This window comes from Mauremys reevesii, linkage group 3, assembly GCF_016161935.1.
Source record: "Mauremys reevesii isolate NIE-2019 linkage group 3, ASM1616193v1, whole genome shotgun sequence".
In the NCBI taxonomy this organism is placed as follows: Eukaryota; Metazoa; Chordata; order Testudines; family Geoemydidae; genus Mauremys; species Mauremys reevesii.
In genome coordinates, this window is record NC_052625.1 from 64,143,420 (window position 1) to 64,160,728 (window position 17,309).

A 17,309-nucleotide genomic window follows, 5' to 3' on the forward strand; every position below is an offset into this window, starting at 1 on the left:
GCAAGTTAAAATGAGCTTTTCACTGTTACAAGCCCACTGAGCATGAATAATACGAAGTTCTGGAGAGTGCATGGAACAATCCTGGCTGGTCTAGTGGGCCGTTGCCACCTCTAGTTTGTGTTACTCTCTTCTCAGAATGGAAGCGCCAGTTATTTGGGAGGATTGTTATTATTGATTTGTGATAGTGCCTCCTTATTTGCTCTGTGCTTTCCAAACACGTGGCTGGCCCCTATTCTGAGGAGGAGCTGAAGCTATTTGGTCTCCATGGATTGGCTCCGGCCACCAATACTGGGAAAGTGACTCCAAAGTACACAGCTCGTTGCCAGACATGTCGCTGCTCCCTGCAATGCCGTTCCACCTGGGCCAGCCGGTGCTGAAGGGAATATGCTCATGGTGTGACTCTGAGCTGCCGAATGGCACGCATGCTGCGGCTCTGGCCCTGCTTGATGGGGTTTATGGGAAAAGGGTCACCGCGTAGTACTGGCACTCAGGGAATTTGGCAGGGCCATGCTAATGATCAGTAGCTTTGTTCAAATATGCCCACAGCTTTTGGCATCTCTTCACAAAATTCTGAGAAATGAATGAATAATAATAAAACCCAGGGGAGTGGAAACTGGCGGGAGAGGGCCCAAAATATTTCTGCCCATTTGTCAAGCCATAAAAATACGTCAGGCTGCAAACATCCCCAGTTCTCTTGTACCTCAAACTGGGCGTCTGTAGGTAACAGAGCCTATTCAGCAGGCCTGTACGGCTCGTGTATACTGTGCTATGCTACGCTGCTCACATGTATGCGTGTATTGCTCAACAGGCATGCACTCCTTGGGAGGCACATGCTACTCTATGCCATAAGTGACAGGAAAAACAGACCGATGAATGGCCAGCAGCATTTCCAAGCCATGGGGTAAGGAAATCAGTGAGCTGTGTTATTGGAATCTTGATCATCTGCTAAAGGTCATGAATTTGGTGAGTGCAAATTGTTCACTTTATGTCCCCTCAAAAACTCAGAGGCCCAGGACCAAAGAAACCAGTGGGAGATCATGGAAGCAGGACATTCTGAGTAGAGGACCCTCTACACTGAACTTTGTTTTCCAAAGGGTCCCATAGAGCCTGAGTTTGTTGGCCTTCAGGCATTGCCTAGCATCTCCTCCTCCCGCCCCCATTTTGGATAGCAGATGACAGGGATGGAATGCCCAGACCTGCACGTAGGACACCCCAGTGTAATAATTATGAGCGCCCAGCCTTTCTAATGCAATGAACTAATTAGGAGTTGGCTGTCACCGCGGCTGGATTTACCTGGCTTAAATTCCGCAATCGGGTGCTTCTTGTTTCATGTGACAAAATCCTTCAGCTTCCCCAGAGCCTAGGAATAGCAGTGAGGGATCACATGGCCACCTTGTGTGCCCTCTCGTTGCACTGCACAGTCCCTTGGCAGACACAGACACGCTGCGTCATGAAACGGATTCAGCGTTCTGGGAGGCAGCTGAAGGAGTGGCTCTCTATGGACAGACAGGTGATTCAGTCTCATGATGTGGCAGCAGCAGAGATGTGCTCAGATAAGAACCGTGGCAGTGACTCCAGGCCCCTCTAAGGATGATACAGCCCCTCTCCAGGGAAATAGGAGCTCAACTACTAGAATATCCGGGAGTTTGGCTTCCACCCAGTGATCTGCTCTGTCACCACACTGAATGGGGAGGTTGGGGTGATTCCCTTGCCTCTAATAGCGTCCCTCCGCCCTCACCCCTCAGAGTTTGCTAAAGCCTCCCTGTCAGAGAGGACTAATCTCTGGGGCAAATACTTCCAAAGCCCAAGTGTCTTGTCTTTGGAATAGACCAAGTGTTTTCTAAGATTTTTCTGGACGACAGTCCCGCTGAATGGTCTTCACTCCTAACCCACCCCCATTTCAGATGGCACAAGCTGGCCACTGGGCTGTGCCCGCAGTTACCTTGATCAATCGGTCCATCAGCCTCACAGAGAGTGCCCGTCACAACACATTGTTCATGTTGTTCTAGCCATTCCATCAGCCACCCGCTGGCCAGGTTGTCAGTGGCACTGGACACCCGATTGGCATAGTGCACAGCAGCCCAGAACCCCAGCGATCCACTAGCCTCAGCCTCCCAAGTAGCTGGGATTACAGGGGCGTGCCACCGTGCCTGGTTGTGCCACCGGTACAGGAACAAACTCCACTGCCTTAGGATCAGTTGGTTTGCCCTCTGGTGCTGCCTCCCTCCTTGGTTAATTGTTCTGAGGAAGCACTTTTATTCCAATAGGAAAACCAAATGAATGGAGGCCCCCATCTCTCCTCACTGCAGCACCTGCACCCTGGGGCGTAGGCTTCACAGGTTATGGGGAAAAGTTGTTGTGGCGACATCGTGTAAAAATGTTCCCACAGCACAAGGCAGCTTCATCCCATCCCGTTCAGTGGGGGTTGTTCACCATCAGCACAGAGTTTAATGCTAAGTGGGCTGCTAAGAACCATGCCATGGATTTGGTGACAAGGATGGAGGAGACGGTGACTCGGCCGTCTGTGAGGATGAGGATGTGGCTGTAGTGTATTTCCAGTGTGCCCTTGGTGGCAGAGAATCCTGGGGGAGGTTACGCTCAGGGAGAAAACCCTCTGTAGGCGGTCACGATGACTTGTCATGGCCGTGGTGACCAGGAGGGTAGGAGAAGATCTGAGCACAGAGATGAGGGCAACAGGCCACAGCATCTGTGAAAGCATCTAAGAGAAACTGTGTAGCTCACGGGAAAGGAATTAGTGCTCATGTTTACAGAGCATTCATTTAGATTAAACAATATGGCTAATAGCTCCTCAGCTGCGTGGCGCTGGTCACCGTGGTTTTAACTGCCTTCTAGGGTACTGCACACGGAACCAGTGCAGCTGCTGGGTTGGTGTGGGAAGACCTGGCACCAGAAGGGAGGAGGGTGCAGCTGGACAGAGCAGAGGTGCTTGTGGAAAGGCCTTCTGTCCGTCAGATACATTCCTAATAGTTCCTCCTCTCCGGCTTTGCCGGTTGCTAATTATGCTCACGAACTACAGCAGAGCTCCCAGCCCTCTATGTACATTTAGGATGGCCAGTTGCAATGAGATATTAGGCTGTCTCCCATTCAGACATTATTAGGAGAGCTGGTGTGGGAGGCAGGGGGCGAGGCAGCTCAGGAGCTGGTGGGGCAGGAATGAGATAAAGAGCTTTTCCCTTTCTATTTGCTGGTTTAGATTTGGCTGAGGTTGGTAGTGACTCAGTTCCCAGCTGAGGGCTCTTCCATGGCCCTGGTCTGAAAAGAGTTGGCCAAGTCTCAGTCCCATGTATCTGCATCCCCAAATCTGCCATCACCATCACCCGCCAAGTGGGTCTGCGGCGGATCCACAGAGTATAGCTGCCTGCTACTGTTCCTAGTTAATGGGTGCCGCCCTCTAGCTCAGCTGGGGCTTTGGAGCTAAAATCTGTGGATTTAGCCAATGGGTTGTTATAACTGGCTCTGTACAATTGCCTCCTCCGTTGGCAGGATCAACTGGGAAGCAAATCATGTAGTGGTTCCTATATATATATTTTTAAAAAACTATTACTGACCAATCCTTGCTGTGTGCAACTGGCAAATATGCTTCCTGACCAGCTTCGGCACACAGCTTTGCCTTGTCAGGAAGGCCATGTATAAATTACAGCTGACATATGAGAAAATGTATGTATTTATTTCCATGAGGCCTATATAAATTGGAACCATCTTCCGACAAGAAGTGCTGAGTTCAGCTTCCTGATGCAAAGTGGCAGTTACAAGAAAAAAAGACCAGACCACCCACCATCTACAGAGAGACTGATCCAATTCTCAGAGGCTGGGGTGCTCCAGCAGGGAATAACCAGGAACTGGGGGTCCCTTCAGGAGGGAAGTTTGCCCAATGCAATAGCCAATAAAAAAAAAAAGAGAGAGAGAGAACTTGAGGAGCCACCTTAAGAGCTTTCACTCCCTATGACAAATAGGATACATGAGGCGGTTCATATACCATATTCTATAGCCAAGGAAACCTTAACAAAGAGCCACACGCTCTCACGTTTCGCTTCAGGCTTCTCCCTGCTGCAGCTGGAGCTGAGTTTTTAAAAATCTTTGTGTCATTATTTCATCCCTCCTTTGATTCAGCCACAGAGGCGAGGTGATGCCAAGCCAAAAGAATGGGTGTTTAAACAGAACTCGAGATTGACGAGGCAGCGTGCGTGCTGAACAACAAGCCTTTTTACATTTCATATGATCTTATACATGGCTCCATTCAGTTTATTTCCCCCGTTTTATTTGGATGTACAGAATTAGCCATTCACATCCCCTGGAATTATGTCTCTTAACATTTCCATTCTGAATTCCCTCCATATTTGTTTAGTGTGGGGCTTATTAACTCAGCTATGAAAGCACAGGCTGGGGTCAGGTGTTGCGTTGCAGGCTGGAAATGGTCTTTTTATTAATTCTTTGTGAGTGCAACATTTGATTCTGCTGATTATTGTCCAAAGAAATTATCTATTTATCGATTAATATAGATATAAAATTGTTTCAGGTGGGGATAATTTTTGGTAAGCCTAGTGAAAAAGGACTTTTTGTAATGGAAAAGTGGTAAGGCTTTAGCCTTAACCTGTGACTAGTTTGTGTGTGTATTTGTGTGTCTCTATGTGTACACGTCTGTGAGAGACACAGCACATCTCTGTGCGTGCATCTCAATGTCTTTTTGTCATGGGCTTAGTGGAAACAAATATTTACTGTATTATTTTCTAAAGCACCCTAGACGTTTGTGCAAAATTAGAAAACTAACTAAATCAAAACAAGCCTAAAAAAACCAGACAAACGCTACTGGACAAAAAGGGAAAGAAATCCGGGTAAAGTAACTTCCTCAGAAATCATGAGCCAACATCAGCATCCTGAGCAAACATGAGAACTTCTTAGCCCAAGTTCCAGACTAGATGGGTGTTGCTACCATGTCAGCTGGCATGCACTAGGAAGCGGTTGTGTGTGTTGCATGCTGTATTGGGTTATGTGCAATAGCCCTGGAGCTACCTAGTGATACTCTCCATGACACCATTTCCCTTGGGCCCCGGGGTAGCTGTGATGGAAACACTTGGTGGATGGATTTCCCTTGTATGTGTCTTTGTCACCGGCCCTACTGCCTCCTGAAACAATCACTCAACCGTAACAGTCAAAACTGCCCTACTTCACCCCTGCCCAGTGTTGACTGGCAGACACACATTAAACAGCAAGGGATTTGTGAGTGACGATAATCCAGATGGAGAGCTCTTCACCCACATGGGTGGTAAAACAGGGCCCTGCAGCATCTCCTGTGGTGCTTAGCAACACCTCCATATTGGAGAGGTACTTGGGATGCTTTGTTGTCCTTGAAGAACTCCATAGGGAATTCTTGGGGAGCATTCTCTTGGGAATCTTTTAAAAAGCAATAAAAAACAAGAGGGACAAGAGAAACCGGTGTCTTGTCCCTTACTTGCTCTTGTGTCAGAATCTTCTGTTTGTGACATCTCAGCTGGTTGTCTTGGAAATGAGGACAAAGTCACGCACGGGAAATATGCCCTCAGACGGAGAGCAAGGGTGGGTGAGACTCTGAAGGAGCAATTCTTTGCTTTTTTCCTCCTAATGTCCTTAGACAGGATGCAGACCTCCCTTCTATGGAAGGAGCACAGGCTTGGGAGTCAGGGGATGCTGTTGTCTTGCCGTGTGACCTTGGTTGGGTGAGTTGCTTCATGTCACTGTGAGGTTCTCATTACACCATACCTAGTATGGCAGCTCATCTGGTACAGATGCCTACAGTCAGACCCCGTTCTCCAACTCATGAAATGGTGACACACAATCAAGCAGCAGACTTCACTGGAGATGCCTTCAATCACAGCCCCCAGTGTTAACTTATCATGCTTGTTTATACCTTTTTCTTTGTGTGTGCATTTAATTACAGGAGAATCTAGCAATGCTGCTGTGCTTAAGGGTCTGTTGGCATTTCCATTAGGAGCCCAGACCGGAGGGGATTATGTAGCTGGAGTGTTTGCAATGAGCCTCAGACAGAGACTTGGCATAGAGTTTCGGAGCAAATACAAAGGTCTGCAAATGGCTAATGGTAGTTTTGAAAAAGGGAACATTTTTCACACGCTTACTCCCTTCTGTGGGCTTAAGCTGCCTTCCTCTGCTTTAACAGCAGCAAAAAAATGGAGCAATTCACCCGAGCTATAGCGATGACCCGCGATAATTGCACAGTGATGGGACCACAAACTAAGGCGTGTCCTTTTGCCTTAAGTGAAGTCATGGTCAGAAACATGACTAGGTAAAACAGCCCCCTTCACTCACCAGGTGTGCATCTTCTGGGCTTTAGAGTCATATCTGTGACTGTACTTACACTATTACTGTATATTAGATAAACCCATGATCCCATTATGGTCGCTGTTGTCAGAGACAATCCTTGTCCTGAGTAGCTTACAGGGCAGGGGAAAGGAAGGGTTATTATTCTGTTTTAAAGCTGGGGAACTCGGATGCAGAGAGATTAAGTGACTTTCCCAAGGTCACACAGCAAGGTCAGCGGCAGAGCTGGGAATTGAACAAGGTGTTCTGAGTGCCAGTCCAGTGCCTCAATCACAAGACCCTCTTGACACAAACAAGTTCACACAATAAGCAAGTTGACAAGCAGGGGAATAGCAAGCAGGAGTATGGAGGTGGTATTACCACTGTATACACTACAAGTGAGATCATTATTGGAATACTGTGTCCATAGGGATGTAGAAAGATTGGAGAGAGTTCAAAAAAGAGTGATTTGAGAATGATTCAAGGTCTGGAAAAACCTGCCTTATGGTGAGTTGTCGTGCTGCTGACAACAGGATTCTCACTCAGGGAATGGGGCCTGGGGTTGGAGAGGTGCTGTGGTCCATCCCTGGGGAGAGGGTGAGCCTCAGATAAGTCAGCACTGACCCATCCATGCAGCTGAAGGAGAAATGCTGATGCATCCTGTGGAGGATTCTGGGTGGATGATGTAACCAAGATGTGAGGCTCTGCCAGGAAGGGAGAGAATAAGATGGAAGGAGCCTTGGCGCTTGGTCTACTTTGGCCCCAGGGAGACCCTGCAGGTGAACAACAAATAACTGACCATTCAGTGCTTCTCAGTGTGCCTGCTGCACGTTGCACTGTCCTTAATCAGCACAGGTCCCCTGGCACCACCACCTTTGGCAGCACTACACCAGGAAATAACCACTGGGCAAACCCAGGCATAGTCCAAATACGCAGGCAAAATGGCTTCTCACTGCCATGAATCAGCGGGCATGAGGGAGAGTGAATTATAACAGCCAGGCTCCCTGCTCCCTCCCATGTCACTTCCCATCAGGGGCCGTAGATCACCCTCTCTTATTCAGTAATAGACAAAAAGGAAAGAGCTGGACTACCCCAGCCAGAACAGTTCTGCATCCTTCTCCTAGCCACAGAGCTGGGCAATGCCAGTCCAGCCAATACTGTTTAGAAAGGGAAGCGTTTTCGGCCTAATGCTTCTCTCAGGGTCATGAGGAGAGGCCTAGCTATTCTATGCACTGACCAAGACTAATGAACGTATCCCGGCATGGTCTCAGGCCGGTACCACAACAGAGACCAGCTCACCACTCGGCATGGCCAACTCTGTAAATGCTGAGATGAGGAGAATGGTGAGAGACCTGCCAGCAGAAACATGCCCGCTGATTCATGGCAGTGAGAAGCCATTTTGCCTGTGTATTTGGGACTATACCTGGGTTTGCCCAGTGGTTATTTCCTGGGGCAGTGCTGCCAAAGCTGGTGGTGCTTTGGTAGTATCTCATGTCAAAATGCCCTCAGCACCCAAGCCCTGTCCCTGAGAGTTGAACCTCTTCCTCATCTCCAACACTCCTGCTTTGTTGTTTTCTTGGATGGCCAGAATCCAGCTGCCTTCCCATTAAGGTGACCATTAGAATGCTCTACTCTGTGACTTGGAGATAGAGGGAGAATGTGCACCTTGCCTGTCTCACCCCTTTTGTTTCTGACATGATATATGGCTCTCCCCACAGTCCTTCCTAAAGAGGAGTAAAGCTGATCAAAAAACAGGTTTTTTTCCCCCTGCAGAAAATGTCAGGTTTTTGGCAAAAAATTGAAGCCTAAATATTTTGATTCTGTGATGCCTCATGGACGTTGTACTTCAAGTTTCTTGGGCTCTGATTCTCCTGTGTAGGCCAGGCTCCCTGTCTCCCATGATGCACCTTGGTCTTGCTCTGGCTGATGACAGCTGTTGCCTGACTACAGCGCATGATAGAAAATGAAAAAGTCCAGGAGCCCAGCCATAGAGAAGAATGGGAGCACGAAGCCCCTGAACCATAACTCCTGTGTGGTATCGCAGTGGCATTTTGGATTCAAGGTATTTTGGTTGTCAGATGAAATTTGATTTTTGTTTCCAGGCATTCAGTTTTTCAACAAAATATCAACTTTTTCCACAGAAAGATACTGTTCGTGAAAAATGTAATTTAATTAAAAAAAAAACCCACTAATTTTCTGGTGCAAAACAGTTTTAATGGAAAAATTCTGACCTGACCTAGAGAGGTGGCATTTAATAAAGAAAATGGTTATAAATACAGATGGTGAAAAGAAAAGAAAAGCTTCCCCACAATTCAAGTTCCAGCTTTGTCTGCTTTGTTTGCCAGGGTCCACTCTATACCCTCTCTGGAATGCTGTGCACCGAGACATCTAGTGGCTGAGTGAGGTACTACAAATAAACATATCTACAGTTCCCATTCTTTTCATAGTTCAGTCTTTTAATTCCTTTGGAGAGGAGTCACACTCTGGCGCACTGGCTGAAAGACGGGTCACTAGGCTTGGTGTGGCAGACAGCACTAGACCGTGAACTTTCTGCTCTCATGGTTTGTTTGTTATTTTTGCCAAAAAAATGCTGCAAAGCTTTGCGCCGTGCTTCATTTGTGGCTCTCGTTGAAAAGTGGAGATGTATTGCCACTTCATGACTTTGAGTCATTTCCAGAAAACAAGGGGAAAAAAGTTGCCTCAGGGGAAAAAAGAAAAGTAGGAAGTAGAGCCCAGCCTAGCGGCACTAGCTGCTCATCTGCAGAGAGTATGAGCCCCACAAAGGGCTAACTTCCTTGAAAGACTGATTGCATTGATGCCTAGAGCTAACGTGGCAGGATCATGAGGGAGATTCTTGGTGCTACTGCAAAGAAAGACTCACAAGGTTCAAATATTTGTCTGAACTTTCTCCAAACCCTCTGCACTTCAATAGCCTGGAAATAGGGCTGGAGTCCTCACAGCTGGTGATATTTCAGTGCTTCTGCTTCCAAGCAAAACCAGGACATCACATTGAAAATAAGGACTTCCCTCCCCTCTCCCCACCAATAAACAAAACTAACCAAGCTCCTTTGAAGCTCAAAAACATTTCAGGGGTTTGGTCTTACTGTATCTGGCAAAGTTTCTCCCCGCTCGCTTGGCAGTGATACTTTGATTTACTGTTTGATTAGTTTCTGATGAATATGTTCATGTCTGTACACCACTTTGGACATACATATACGTCTTATGCTAAGCTGGAGTCCACGGAGCTGCCCTGATATACACCAGCTGGGGATCTGACCCTTAATCTATATTACAAACACATGCAAACACACAACACTACATTCAAAAAACATTAAAGTTGCAAAGTCAAGTACTCAAAAAATGGGAATGCCATAGTGAAGATTATCTGGGCAATCTTATATCACCCCCCTTGCGTATATGCGTTATGATACAGCCTTTAATTACATGACCACCTACTTTTTCCACAGGAGCCCTCCTGCCTCGTTGAGTGCACTGGCTGGACCTGCTCTGGGGATGGATCAGGGTTGGGTAGTGCAGGAAGCTGTTGTTTAGGACCCTCCTTCTTAGTTGGATGCAGAAGTTGGAGGGTGTGGAGTGAATAAGGCACGGAATTGCCGTTTCCCTGCTCCCCTGGCTCTTCATCTGATTTGTCTCTTTCCTATCATGGCCTCGATTTCCTCCCCTCCCTCAACGTTCCCATGCCCACTGGCTCCCAGTTCATCGACCCAATAGCTTTGCCCAGCCAGTCCCAGTTCTCCCCCTGTACCTGGGCTCCTCATCAGATCTGTCTCCCTTCCCCTTGCCCTACTGGTTCTTAGTCACTGTCTCCTTGCCTGGCCAGTCCCAGTCTCCCCTAATCCAAACCCTCATCTTATCTCCGTCTTCCCCCATCTACTGGCTCCCAGCTCCCAGTCTCCTTGCCCAGTCAGTCCCAGACTCCCCTGAACCCCAAACCCAGTGCCTTTCCCTATCTCTTCCCTGCTAGCCTCCCCCCAGACTCCTCGTCCCAGTCTATTCCCACCCCTTGCTGCTCCAGCTCTGGTCCCTTTGGCATTTGAATCAGGCAGCTTCCTTCTCCACATTTCCTGGGACCAGCAAGGAGGTCACTGAAAGCACAGGAGACACAATCTCCCTGCTCTCAGGTCAGGTGCCCGGATTCAGAGTCAACACAGCCCAGAGCTGTAATTGCAGGGAAATCCTGCTCAACCCCAGGCTGGAGCATGTCCAGTGTGGATGGACTCTTCAGGGAATTTAGGTGCTAAAAAAAGCCTTTACTGAGTACGTGCAAATGGTGATTTTTCAAGGATTTATAATTTGGACAAATTTGGACAAATTCTCTACACGTCCCTGACACAAAGACCCGCCTGCCAAATTTCAAGTCCCTGCTCCAAAGCACGGGGAGAGGCGCACCAGAGCTGTTCAAAGAAAAGGTCACCAGAATTTTTTAACCTGGGTATTTTCCCCTACCCTCAGTCTCAGAAGAGACCCTAGCTATTTTGCTGGCTGGGCTGGAAAACATTTTTGGTGCCCTCCCTGAACGGTTGAGCAAAAACCCCCTGAAGTTGGAAGTTCAGGTCTGCTTGCCCACCTAGAACTGCCCTTCTTATTTTCAGAAACAGCTAAACTGTTTTGGCTTAAATTTTCCAAAAAAAATTCTGCCTTGGGCAGATACCCCGTCTGGAAAATTTCTGCTCAAACCATTAGAGTCTGGAAAATTATAAGCAACTGAGACCATGTCTGATATTGGGAAGTGATGGGCCAGCCCCACCTATAAAAGCTATTAATGGTGTCTGCTGGTAAAGTGGTGGTCATGTTTTGCTGAAGATAAGAAGGAGAAAAGTCTTCACATCACTTTCTTCCTTCGCTTCCCTCCTTCCCTGAATCTTGAGTAATTGGAAACACACTCACCCACCCAGCTTACCAGCTGCAATGGAGATCAGGGGAACAAGGGTAGCCTATCCCATGTGGTTCAGTGCCCGTGCTCAGATCCTTACAATAGCTTCTAACCATTTTTCACAACTTGATGAAACAGTAATTCCACTGCCTTTTTTTTCTCTAATTCCTATTGTGTCTGGGTTCCACCAAGCTAAGGGATGCATGGCACCAAGAGAATATGAAACTGACCGGAGTAGGAGGGGAACCACTCAAGCGGATCTGGAAAATGCAGAGAGAGGGGGTGGGAATTCCAGGCAAGAAGCAATTTTGCCTGCTTTAAAGCAATGCCATAAATACAGAGAGATCAGTCAGCTACAGATCCCCTCCTTGTGAAGCACGGACAGTGTGGCTCCCCAATGTCTCAGAATGGTAGATCAGATCAAAAGATCTGGTTCAGGCTCAATCTCACTTAGACAGAGGTGATGTTGATTGGAAGGCTTGGTTGGCAAATTTTGGAAGGAGTGGTCAACCCAACCCAACTGGAATGCATCTGTCCCCCTCTTGTCCAGATGGTGCACAGCCCCAGGGCTGCTGAAATCACAGGAGGCAGCAGTGTCAGACTAAATCATTTTGGGGGTCCCCTGCACTATGGAAAATTGGGCCCCCCACCTTCACTCAAATTTTGCCTGGCCACTCCTCCTCATGAGTGGGCCAAACCTGAGTGACACTGCAACACTGTGCACCAGGTTGTAACACTACTTACCCAAGTCTGGTTGTCGAGGTTCCCCGAGATGTGGGTCTGGTGCAAGTGTATCGAGTGCACATTGGTTAACCTGGGCTTGTGTCTGTTAATACCTTTTCCTCATCTTCAGCTGCCCTTTCCTCTTGGGTGGGGACCTAACTATGGAGATCCAGGCTTCGGTCACTGCCTGGGTGAACCATTGCAGCTTGCTGGGACTAGGGCTGACTTCGAAGGCCACCTGGAAACTCCAACTAGTGACAAGCCACTGAGCTGTCATTTAAATAGGGCAGAGTGGCAACAGCATAACACGCCAATGCTCTGCTCTTTGCACTGGCTGCTGATCCTGCCTCTGGCCCAATCCAGGGTCTTGAATTTCATCACGAGTGGGCTAGGTTTCAGTTACCACCCTCTAACCTACCCACTGCGTTCAGACTGATAAGATGTTGACGTATTGTTAACTGACATAATGCATGTTCAGACACCGTGCTATGGTGCGGAACTTCTCAGAAATCCTGGCAATGTTAAACAAACAAATTAATAGCCACTGAGTGCTGGAGATACATTTGCAGGCTCCATTAGTCATCACAGGCCCCTTTTGCTTGCTATTTTGGGGCTAATAGAGAGTGACCAATAAGCCATAGTTCTTGCTAGGCAAGTTGTGATTTTAATAATACCAACTCCTCTTTAAATTGTAAGCTATTGGCAGGGACTGTGCCGCTATGGTCTGAATAGCACTGGGCACACTGTCAGTGCTCAATAAATAGCACTACTTGTTCTTTTTTCATGTACCGCTTTTGATTTTGCAGCACCACTATAGCTCTCAGCAGTTCACACAATCGATGCTAATGCTAATGATTATTAATATTACAATAGCACCAGTGGCCCACGCTGGGATCAAGGCCCGCTTTGTGCTAGGTGCTGTACAACCATAACGCAAGAGATGGTCCCTGCCCTGAAAATCTTATATTGACAAGGCAGCCTGAGGAAGCATCACATTCTCCATCTGAGGAAGCAAAGCACAACTAAGTGATTTACACAGGACCACATGGCAAGTCTAGGAACTGAACCCACATTTCCAGGGTACTTAGCTTTGATTTAAGCCACAGGACCGTTCTTTCTCCTAAAGCAATTGTCTCAATTGGCCAGCCTTGTCAAAGCCCAGCTCAGCTTTGCACATTTACAGCACCTTTCACTGGAGGGTCTCAAAGTGTTGTACAAACAGGAATGAATTCATCATCTTGGTCAGTATCGTTATTCCCATGTTACGGTTGGTCAAACTGAGGCATGAAGAGCTGGCAATGACTTGCATAAAGTGCCACAGATTCACTGTGGCAGAGCCAGGGGAAAAGAACCCAGGTGTCTTGATGCTATAAATACAAAACAAGACCATCCGTCCTGCCCCCCATGAGCTCTGACAGGGAACGTTGGAGTCTCCTACCTTTTCACACTGACAAAAGTTAACCCTCACCCTAGCCTGTTTGCCCATTCTCCTTTACAAAGCTGGGTGGCTGTCAGCCCTGGGAGCTGCAGGCAGTGCCTCACACCAGTCTCAACCATCTGCCGAGGCTTCTAGTTCTTAAACTCCTCATCAAGGTCTGGGTATGTGACTCTCCGGCCCACACTGGCCTTCTTCCATCTGTTCCATTTGGTACCGATTTGTGTCTAGGAAAGAGCGCTCTCAGCTGGGCAGGCATTCCTGCCAGAAGAGGATTGATTCAATTTGCAGCTGTGCTTTTCTCTTCTTGCTCTTAGACTCTTGTTCTTGGACAAGGGGAGGAGGAGGCAGGGAAGGTCAGAAAACAACAGAGAGAGAGAGAGAGATGCCTAGTGGAAGGAGATGTCTGCATTGAGTTACTCTTTTGTAGCAAATGATTGCACCATCCTCCTCACCTTCTCTTCACCACCCGCTAGCTGAGGACATCCTTCCCTCTGGAAGATGAACGAGGGACCTTGTCGGAAAGCCTTTGCTTCGCTTATGTGGCAATAGCTCATCCAGGCACCAGACCGATACCCAGGAGAACTAGCCACCAGCTCATGGCACTGTGGTTATTTCATCTACATTCCGGGCTGCTTCTGGTCCCCTCACATGGTGCGGGATACAAAGTGTGGGGAGAGCAGCTTGCCAGCAGATACATGGAATGACCCTTCTCAGAGGGCAGCTTCAACCCTTGAATACAATGTGCAGTCCTTAGAGCTGAACTGGGGTAGGATATATGGAAAGAAGTGAGGTAGAGACCAATCTTGTGGTTTATTATAAATACATAGATAGAGATAAGTCTTCACAATGGGAGGCTGATCGGAGATGACTTTGATAGCAACACTCCGTTAGGAGCCAATTGACAATATCTAAATGTGGTGATCACACCATCTGACTCTTCTGTCCCCATCTGACTCCTTCACTGCAGTAGGTCTGACTCCAGAAACTTTGTCCAAGGGAAGTTTTGTGCCAAAGCTTGTTGCCGGTAAGCTATGAAGTTGGTGCAGCAAGACCCACAGGTGGCTGGAGATGACTGGAGTGGAGGTAAGTTCTATTCTCATTTGGTAATTGTAAAAGGCAGGGGGAGAACCTGGTCGCAGACTGTTTCATTGCATCACCTGATGTCCAGTGGAGAGCTCCCCAGTGGAACTTTTGTACGTATATGCATGGAGTTAAAAGCCATCCTTATGGGCTTGATGGCATCTCATCTCCAACTGGGAAGAGGGCAGGGCAGTAAAGATTAATTTTGCTGACTCTAATGCTACCTTTCCATAGAAGACTCTGCTAAATGACCTGGCATGCATTGCCCATGGCAAAGGATGCCAGAGGAAGAGGCAGGCTAATGAAAAAGGGGTTCTACTGAATTCTGAGCCCTCAGAAATGATATGGGGCTTACTGCACCCTGGTTTGTTCTCCTGGGGCTGATGGCCACTGGACATGATGGAGACCCCAAACACTTCAAAATATTTGCCCATTGGCCATTCCCTATTGCAGCCCCTGTTTCTTAAAGGGGCCATTTTGAATATTAATTGTAAGGCCCTTGCTAACATTGTCTCTTCCAAGCAAACATGAAGAACCACAGGCTTGGTTCTGCTCTTGCTAGAACTGGTATCTCTCCACTGACTTCCAGGGAGTCACACTTGTTGCACAATAGCGGAAGCAAGAGCAGAGTGAAGCCCCAAGGGCCTGGGTCATATTGGGACAGTGTAATGGATTCCCAATCAGTGGCTGACAGAGACATAACTTCCTGAGCAGCTGGGAGCCTGGAGACAGGATGAGAAATGAGCACTATAGGGTCCCTGGCCTGCATTTAACCACACTGGAGCATGATCAGACTGACTTACATTTTACAGCCTCGACATATGCTAAGAACAGTTATTTTCCCAGTCTCCCTGGCAGTCCTGACTTGCATCTGGAGAAATGCTTAGCATCCCAGTGTCTCATCATGGTGGAATTTCAGCTCATGTGCTTCCCATGCATCCTACAGACAGGGATTCTGGGGAGGGGAATGTGTGTGAGAGGTGCATCCATAGAGACCCCACGCAATGCCTTTTAATAGCAGGAGACATGTAGCACGCACCAAGGGGAAAATTCTCTCATGAGCTTGTCCCCGGTTGCCCCACAGGGCATTAATGGACTTTCCCCAGCTGGTGGAGGGAGATGGTTGTTATGTCAGATCTTCTAATCAGGGACCTTTGCCTCCTTTCTCACTCGTGGTGTGGGAATGAGTGTGCACACATGGGGCGATGCATCTCTTACAGCCCAAGGTGATGGCCACACTGTAGGGTGGGGGTGGGGAGTTGCGCCACATTTTGAGCACAATGAAGAGTAAGAAAGAGCCTACAGATGGTGGGCCTGATCTTGTAGGGTGCAAAGAGCCTCCTATGTGGTGCTGAGGACATGGGTATGGAGGACACTCAGCATCTCATGGGATAGGACTATGCAGTCCCAGCTGGGTTTAACTGAACTCATACTGGGTACTGTAGCCCCTGCTTTACTTTCACAGGAGGTAGGAGCTTGGGGGCTGCTTTGATGACACAGGAGATCCCAGGGGTGCTCCTTGAACTGACAGGCTGCATCTCTCAGCCTCTGGCAGTGCAGAAGGGAATATTCCATCCCTCTCCTTTCCCCTCTAAGACTACAGCACAGAACGGTCCTGAAACTCATGGGTTACTGCAGAGTGAGAGGGACTCTCAGTCATGAGCAAGCAGAGGTGGGTGGGTGGCACTGGCTGGTCACTACAGGTGCAACCCCAGTTTCTCTACCATCAGCAGCTGCGTTAGGAGCAAGAGGCAGAGAAGCCACCACCTGGGGAGTGGAGCGGGTGCCAGCAATGACTGAGCCAGGATGCTGCCCCCAGGGCAGGCAGGAAAGTCTCTCTCCTTTCCCTCTGCATCGCTACACCAGCCAGCCTGTACTGACGACCTGCCACCCGCTCCCAACTCGGGGTCCCCTCCAGACTCCCCGGGGATTCAGGGTCCCCCAGCACTCGGCCTGCCGGGGTGTGGGAGATGGAAACACACCGAGAAGGATACAATGATCTCGTCTCCCCAGCGCTTCTCGCGGGGGCAGGCGGGCCTGGAGGAGCTTCTCCCGCCCGCAGCCCGTCCGTCCGCCTCCTGCTGGGGAGCACGGAGACGGGAGCAGCAGGCAGCGCTTGGAAACCTTCCTTCTGGGCGGGCGCGGCAGAGCCGAGCGCTCCCTGCGAGGCTCGCTTACGTTCGCCCGGCCCCCAGCGAGCCCCCGCGGCGGCAGCTGCTCCTGCGGCAGCCCCGCCCGCCTCTCCCCCCCGCGGACGGCCGGCTCTGCACGTAGCACATGGCGGCGGGTCCCCACCTCCGCGGCGCGGCGGCAGCACGTGGGAAGCATGGAGCGGCGCGCGCGCGCGGCTTTGCCTGCCCGCCCCGCCGCGCCGCGCCGCGCCGCGCCGCTGGCCCCGTGCGCATCCGGCCTGCCTGGCGCGCGCGTATTTCCTCGTGGCCGCTGCGCCCGGCGGGGGATGACTTCACCGCGGGGAGCCGCGAGGGGGGGGAAGCCACCGCCTGTGCAGCAGCCAGGGCTGCGTGTCCGCAATGTGCAGGAAGCGCCCCGTCGCCCCCCCCCCCCACCCGCGGGCTCATGGCTGGGGGGCGCCCGGGGCAGCAGCTCTGAGCCTGCCGGGCACACGGGGGTGGGCTGAAGGGCAGTAATGCGTGGGGCGGCCAGGCTTGGGGCAGCCCCATAGCTGGCAGTGCAGACCTGCCACTAGCCAGGTCTGTATTGACACTGGAGGCGCCCCTCCCTCGTGCAGGCTGGGGTCCTGGCGTTTGCTTGCTCACGCTGGGGGGGGAGGGCACAGGGGCAGATGGGGAAATCTTTTCGTTCCCTTGTCCATTTAAATAAAGTTTTCCCATCAACGAGGAA

The 17,309-nt window shown here is 49.6% G+C and overlaps 2 long non-coding RNA genes across 2 annotated transcripts; one reads left to right on the forward strand and one right to left on the reverse strand.

Moving 5' to 3' along the window:
• Positions 1-1,303: 1,303 nt before the first annotated feature.
• LOC120399931 lies at positions 1,304-16,712 on the reverse strand. The gene is made up of 3 exons (XR_005595407.1): positions 16,442-16,712; positions 11,951-14,439; positions 1,304-1,496 (listed from the first exon to the last, which is right to left on the reverse strand). It is a non-coding gene; the product is annotated as an uncharacterized LOC120399931 (long non-coding RNA).
• On the forward strand, positions 5,550-8,747 carry LOC120399930. Its single transcript, XR_005595406.1, has 3 exons — positions 5,550-5,714; positions 8,192-8,374; positions 8,658-8,747. It is a non-coding gene; the product is annotated as an uncharacterized LOC120399930 (long non-coding RNA).
• Positions 16,713-17,309: the final 597 nt, after the last annotated feature.